The sequence below is a fragment of the Pimephales promelas genome, chromosome 14 (genome assembly GCF_988280905.1).
Source record: "Pimephales promelas chromosome 14, fPimPro1.hap1.1, whole genome shotgun sequence".
Lineage (NCBI taxonomy): Eukaryota > Metazoa > Chordata > Actinopteri > Cypriniformes > Leuciscidae > Pimephales > Pimephales promelas.
In genome coordinates, this window is record NC_142782.1 from 50,241 (window position 1) to 58,644 (window position 8,404).

The window sequence follows — 8,404 nt, forward strand, 5'->3', positions numbered from 1 at the left end:
GCAAGGCTCGTTGCTTCAGGCGATGTGTTGCGTACTGTCTCGATCAGGCTCCTGTAGTCCTTCAGAACCTCAGCCTGATGTCGTTCGCTCCCACGTTCAGCACAACAGTTCCGCCGCTCTTATCACCGTTCAGGATCTCGGGAACCTGTGCAACAACATCAAGAACATGAGCACCAGGAAAGCAGTGAGTGCGCACCTTATCCTTACCTGAGGTAGCACAGACATGTCGGACCATTGGCGTGCCAGTGACCACGGCGGCGTCGCGTTCCGACTCGCAAAAAGGGGAGAAGCGGTTCCGGGTCGAAATCTCCAAGACCGGGAGGGGCGGCGGCGGTGAGGTTCTAGCTCTGGTCCTGGCTCGTGTCTTCCGCTGTGTGATCCATGGTGTTGTGTCGGTGCTCGACTGAATGAAGCCAGAGATGATCGCATCCTCCTGGGCAGAGAAACGCATGGAGTAGATGAAGGCAGTCAAAGAGTAACTAACCACTGACTTGTGAGCATCGGCGTGTGATGTTTCAAGTGCTGACCGCCGATCCAGCAGCTCACAGGCAGAGTCGTCTCTCCACAGGCGTCACTAAACGAGGAAAACACAGTTTCAAGATAATGTTCCACACTAAGCATTTCAATTAAGTTTGGACAACAAAGACTGTGATTTAGACTTTGACTTACTATTTATTAGGTGTGTGCAAATAATCTACTGAACCTTTCCTGTCCTTGTCTGTACGTGGGAAGAGGCCCAGACACAATGATCGTAGCTTCAGGCGATGTGTCGGGTACCGTCTCGATCAGGCTCCTGTAGAACTTCTTCAGAACCTCAGCCTGATGTCATTCACTCCCGCATGCAGTACAGCAGCTCCGACAAACTGGAGTTCACGAACGCCATTTTTCTCAGGACAAGCGTCCCGATATAACAGCAGAAAACAGATGGGAAATAATTAGCATAGCTGATGTCCATAATGATTTCCCTTACACAGGAGTAGATTCCAGAGTTTGAGCATAAAGAATTTAAGTTTGAGCCTAACTTTTATTTCTGGAATATTTACATTAATAAATAACTAATGCTAATTACAAGTAATCGTCTAACAGTGTTAATAAACCTTAAGCAAGAACTGACCACAGAGAAGTCGTCTGAACAATTGTAAATACCAATCGAATGCTTATTATTTAGGGCAGATTTGACTTACTCGACCTAACCTGAGGATAATAAATAAGGTTACAAGGTGTTAAGTTTAAAGCGCACACCATAAAACATGGCGCCCAGCGTGGGGCTTTAACTGTTCAATTCTGGCCAGTAATTGAACAGTTAAGCGCCTACTAAATACCGTGTGCGTGGATGTGCTTAAGGATTATAAATTTATTTTCTTTTTTAAAGAAATCAATTAGAAGACGACTAGTGAAAATTAGTCGGAAAAAAAAATATCTAGAAAAGATTATTTAAAGAAGACACAGAAAGGGTTAGATGTGCAAGGCTCGTTGCTTCAGGCGATGTGTTGCGTATCGTCTCGATCAGGCTCCTGTAGTCCTTCTTTAGAACCTCAGCCTGATGTCGTTCGCTCCCACGTTCAGCACAACAGCTCTGACGCGCTCATCACCGTTCAGGATCTCAGGAACCTGTGCAGCAACATCAAGAACATGAGCACCAGGAAAGCAGTGAGTGCGCACCTTATCCTTACCTGAGGTAGCACAGACATGACGGACCATTGGCGTGCCGATGACCACGGCGTCGTCGCGTTCTGACTCGCGAAGAGGGGAGAAGCGGTTACGGGTCGATATCTCCAAGACCGGGAGGGGCGGCGGAGAGGTTCTTGCTCTGGTCCTTGATTGTGTCTTCCGCTGTGTGATCCATGGTGTTGTGTCAGTGCCAGAGTGAATGAAGCCAGAGATGATCGCGTCCTCCTGGGCAAAGAAACGCAAGGATAGATCAGTGTTTTCCAACCCTGTTCCTGGCGGCACACCAACACTGCATGTATTTTTTGTCTCCCTTATCAAACACACCTGATTCAACTCATAAGCTCATAATCAGATGGGTTAATGAGCTGATGAGTTAAATCAGGTGTGTTTTAGATTAGGGAGACAAAGAAAACACGCAGTGTTGGTGTGCCGCCAGGAACAGGGCTGGGAAACACTGGAGTAGATGAAGTCAGTCAAAGAGTAACTAACCACTGACTTGTGAGCATCGGCATGTGATGTTTCAAGCGCTGACCGCCTTTCCAGCAGCTCACAGGCAGAGTCGTCTCTCCACAGGCGTCACTAATGAGGAATAGACACAGTTTCAATATAAATGTTCCACACCAACCAGATCAATTAAGTTTGGACAACAAAGACTGTGATTTGGCCTTTGACTTACTAGTCCTGTCTGTAAGTGGGAAGCAGTCCAGACACGATCATTGCTTCAGGCGATTTGTTGCGTACCGTCTCGATCAGGCTCCTGTAGTCCTTCTTCAGAACCTCAGCCTGATGTCGTTCGCTCCCACGTTCAGCACAACAGCTCTGACGCGCACATCACCGTTCAGGATCTCGGGAACCTGTGCAGCAACATCAAGAACATGAGCACCAGGAAAGCAGTGAGTGCGCACCTTATCCTTACCTGAGGTAGCACGGACATGACGGACCATGGATTGGCCCATGATCACGGTGGCGTCGCGTTCCGACTCGCTAAGAGGGGAGAAGCGGTTCCGGGTCGAGATCTACAAGACCGGGAGGGGCGGCGGAGAGGTTCTTGCTCTGGTCCTGGCTCGTGTCTTCCGCTGTGTGATCCATGGTGTTGTGTTGGTGCCGAAGTGAATGAAGCCAGAGATGATCGCGTCCTCCTGGGCAGAGAAACGCATGGAGTAGACGAAGTGAGAGTCAAAGAGTAACTAACCACTGACTTGTGAGCATCGGCGTGTGATGTTTCAAGCGCTGACCACCAATCCAGCAGCTCACAGGCAGAGTAGTCTCTCCACAGGCGTCACTAAACGAGGAATAGACACAGTTTCAAGATAATGTTCCACACTAAGCTTATCAATTAAGTTTGGACAAAAAAGACTGTGATTTGGACTTTGACTTACTATTTATTAGGTGTGTGCAAATAATCTACTGAACCTTTGCTGTCCTTGTCTGTACGTGGGAAGCAGCCCAGACACGATGATCGTAGCTTCAGGCGATGTGTTGCATACCGTCTCGATCAGGCTCCTGTAGAACTTCTTCAGAACCTCAGCCTGATGTCGTTCACTCCCACGTGCAGTACAGCAGCTCCGAGTTGACGAACGCCATTTTTCTCTGGGCATTTAAACCACAAACTACAAAGTATAAATTTATTATGTTGGCAAAAAAAGCAAGTTAACAAATTGTCATTAAAGCGGTCATCGGTGAACATGTCATTCTTTGAGTTATTTAAGGGTGCACATTAAAGAATAGATCTCACCTGAACTTCACCGGTCACTACATGTGGTTAGGGTTAGGGACCCTCTGCATCTGAAATCTGACTCACTCAGGTGCCTTTATAACAGCACCCCTTAAAACACAAATCATCAGATCACACACACATCCAGTACTCAATCCAATCAAGAGCTCACTGGAACAAAATCAAATTAATTAATTAGTTAATCAAATAAGTTAATTCATTACAGCAACATAGGGCATATTTTGAATACGGGTGTTTAAAAAACAGGACCAGTTGTAAATGGATCGTTGGACATAAAAGCACCACATGAACAATCCGATCTCAGTGATAGAGTTCACATCAGGCTCATTTATATCTCAGATCTACAGAGGAAACAGAACAGTTAACATGATACACCACATTAAAGAAACAATAATAAATCCTAAAATCTACATGAAAGAGAATAAAGTGAAATATACAAAAACCTTAAAGACCAGTAAAACACTGGCATAGGCCGGCTGCTAAAAGAAACTGTAAAATACCCATTACACATCATATCACAATCTGAAAAATCTTTTTGGGATGTTTATAAGAGCAGTACACAAAATGAGTTTCATATAATAAATAAATAAAAATACTCACAATACAAGCATCCTAATTCTATGATCAAAGTAGGCATAATAACAAGCACATATTTCTGCTTTAGAAATGTGCTCATAAATGTCAGTTACAAAATGGTGGATGTATTAAAGCACACAACAATGGAGATAACTTCAAGAGAGGTTAATAGGACAGTGAACAGCCACATCCACGAGGAGAACCACACACATCAACTACAACTTAAAGTAATGCAAGCAAACAACCAGGGAGAAACAGGCTTAAATACACAGATAACAGATCAGGGAAACGAGACACAGCTGGGGTAAATTAACCCAACGACAGTAACCATAGTAACGAACTGGGAGAGAATGGAGACCTGACTAGTTCATGAGGTTCAGCTGTGTTGTGTTAATCAAGACGGTGAAACTGGGATCAAGGAGTGGCACAATTTGACGAAAGCCTAAAAGTGCTTCAGAAAGCCTTGGTTTACAATCACTACATTTAAACTAGTGATGTTACTTATGACACTGAAGCTTAGATGCGTGAATCACATATGCAACACAATCTCTAGTGAAGCCCCGTACATTTTTTAGAAGGTGAGATGCTTAGTGTGTGACAAAGAGCTTGTTTATGGAAACAACACATCATCCATGCTGAGGCATTTCAGAGCTTTACATGAGACTCCACAGCTCCAGAAAGCCATGTGAAAGAGTGTTCTCTAAGGCTGGGGAATTACTGTGTAAGAGGAGAAATAGACTCAGCCCCAACACCGTGAAACAGCTTTTATTTCTAAATAAAAATAATTAAAAACTTTATCACCTTTCTGCCATTCCTACAGTTACATAAGTACTATCACTGCCAAGTGTCATACATTTAAAAACAGATGATCCTATCAGACAATGTTATATTCATTGTGTGTGTGTGTGTGTGTGTGTGTGTGTGTGTGTGTGTGTACAGAGAGAGATAGAGTAGGCCTACATTAAATCTTATTGAATAATATAAGCTTATATTATGTTTTATTGTCACACTTTAATGGGAAAATGAATTTAATAAATGAACAAATCAAACACAAACATGTAAGGTTTTTATTTGTACACATAACATTGAAACTCTGTAGTGTGTTGTGGTTGCTTCATCTGCTAGCTCTTCGGGCTGCTTTATTTTAAATAAGCACCAGATGGCGCTGTTCGACACTCTCGAAGCTTTGAATCTTTTCCCGGAACAGTCAGGGGAAAGCTTCATTGCTTCATTTCCCCATCCCTAATTTTAAACAGTACTGCATTAAAGTTTTAAAAAAAGTAATGAAAATACAAATATACAGAAAGGGTAAAGATCTACAACACCAATTAAGTACAAGTGAAAAATAACCAACAATAAAAATAACTCTCTTATACCTTTACTTCAGTTGGACCTTCCCTCTCCAAACTACATCCCAGACTGGCAATCCTGTAGGATCATCCTGTGGGCATTTATACTTATGGGCAAAACCACTGACAGGAACGCAAACAACAAGGAATACAATTCAACAAACCACCAAATCTCAATATAATAAACTTTCTGTACATGGCCTAATTCACAAATTATTAAAAACCTTGCAGGTTTAAACATTGTGGCTAAAATAACTCTATGCCATAACCTACTCTTACTCTAAACCTAACCATAGTAGCCCTATGGAATACAAACCTGGCCGGTTTAAACATTATGGCGAAATCAGGTCTATGCCAAAACCTACTCTTACTCTAAACTTAACCATAGTAGCCCTATGGAATAAAAACCTTGCAGGTTTAAACATTGTGGCTAAAATAACTCTATGCCTTAACCTACTCTTACTCTAAACCTAACCATAGTAGCCCTATGGAATACAAACCTGGCCGGTTTAAACATTATGGCTAAATCAGGTCTATGCCTTAACCTACTCTTACTCTAAACCTAACCATAGTAGCCCTATGGAATACAAACCTGGCCGGTTTAAACATTATGGCTAAATCAGGTCTATGCCTTAACCTACTCTTACTCTAAACCTAACCATAGTAGCCCTATGGAATACAAACCTGGCCGGTTTAAACATTATGGCAAAATCAGGTCTATGCCTTAACCTACTCTTACTCTAAACCTAACCATAGTAGCTCTATGGAATATAAACTTGGTAGGTTCAAACATTATGCATTATGGCTAAATCAGTTCTATGCCTTAACCTACTCTTACTCTTAACCCAACCATAGTAGTTCTATGGAATATAAACCTGACAGGTTTAAACAGTATAGCTAAATCAACTCTATGCCTTAACCTACTCTTACTCTAAACCGAACCATAGGAGCTCTATGTAATACAAACCTGGTAGGTTTAAATATTATGGCGAAATCAGTTCTAGGCCTTAATCTACTTTTATTCTAAAAATCAGTGGTGGGTCGTTACCCACTCGTACTCTAAACTTAACAAGAGATTTGGATACCTGAACACTTGGGCCAAATCAGTTATATCTACTCTAAACCTTTTTTGGCGGTCAACTTAATCAGGGGAAATAGTAAAGTTGCTATATCCAGGCAATGGATTGGTTGGGTTTTTGCTCAATCCATTAGGATTTCAGCTTAGCCCTTTGGATTGAGTGGGGCCCTTGTCCAAGTGTAATGTGGTCCATACTCAATCAAATAGTGGAATCACAAAAGCATGGTGATTCGATACCCACAGGGGAGATAGGTGTTTCCCATTATAGGTCCTGAAGTTCTAACCCGACAAGGTAGTCAGACAAGCGTCGGCCAGTGCTTTTCCTCAGTCCCGGGTTAGGGTTAGGGTTAACCCTAACCCTAAGTAATTTTTAATTCCCAGGTCCCATGTTTAATTCAATAACTGAATTATAATTAATTTTATTAGTCATATAAACAGTTGGGGTCCAAAATTTCATTAGTATAAAATAAGTATATAGAGAGAGGAGAACAGTTATAAGAGCATGATTGATTGATGAATAAATAAATAAGCAATAAATAATGAATAAATAATAAATAAATAATGATACATTTCATATATCTATAAATAATTTAATTTAAAAACACAATATATTTATAGATACACACAAATATATACACATAAATGGACAGGGATAGGGACATGCGAGTTGCGGTTGCTGGATGACGTGGTGGTCTATGCGTAGTGGCCAGGTGTCAGAAGGACCGTGCATAACCGGGTCTGGACTTCGGTTCAGGCTCTGGACTTCCTTTATCCCTAAGTCTAAAAGTATTTTTAAAGGCTGAAAACAATATGGTTTATAGCAGAGAAACAGTGTATGAAGCATTATCTTATGCTGATTGTGTGTTTCAAAAATTGGTGGGAGGGGCCACGCCCTCAGCAAAAACTATAAGTACTGAGGGACAGAGAGAGAGTCGTTCAAACTCGCCTGATGAGTGCCTGGGATGGCCGAAACGCGTCGCGAGAAAGTTCCTGAATGACCCAGACTGTAAAAAATCGTGCTGGTCGCCGTCACATTTGAGGTGTGATGTCGCTGAACCAAATGTTTGTTTCTCCTCGCCCATACAGGCGTGTTGAGTTGGTCTGTTCAATTTTTGAGTCTCGAGGAAGGACCCCTTCCACATTTTTCTAACACTTAACCCTTGGTTTTCTGTGAATAAGCCCTCATTGGCACAGCCCAGGCTAAAATAGCCCTTTTATAATTTTACACATCTCTCTGGACATATTTTGGGGTCACTCTGGTGTTACATTTCGAAGCGGCCAGGCGTGCTATGGACCGTGCATAACCGGGCTTGGGCCTCGTGTCCTGGCTCTGGATTTCATTTTCCCCTGACTCAGCCAGTGCCTAGTACTCTGGACTTCGATTTGGCGTTGGGGTGTCCTTGGGATTGTTTTGGGTGCATGTGTGGACTTATAAAAAATCTAAAAGTATTTTTAAAGGCTTAAAACAATATGGTTTATAGCAGAGAAACAGTGTATGAAGCATTATCTTATGCTGATTGTGTGTTTAAAAATTGGTGGGAGGGGCCACGCCCTCAGCAAAAACTATAAGTACTGAGGAACAGAGAGAGAGTCGTTCAAACTCACCTGATGAGTGCCTGGGCATGATCGACATTATGCGTGGCGCTGTTCTGAGGCGACAAGCAGCTTTAGCTCGTGTCCGTGTTATTGTGTTTTAAACGTCTTTTTAGCGTCTTTTAGGGTTTCAATTCCCCCTTGTGGTGTGCGGTTAATGTTGTTTGAACACTGCTGAATATCTGTTGAATATCTGAGGGATGGAAGTCACTTTTTACGCCCTATTGTTATTGACCGTTGTTATCTACTTTGTTTGGAGCGACCAAGACACACGCTCCGATACACCCGGGAATTCTTATTGGGATTACAATGGTGCCACCCTGCCGTGACGGATTTTAACATCAATTCACGAGCTGGGAATTTGCCTCCGGAATTATTTACTGGAAGAAACATTGACTTTAT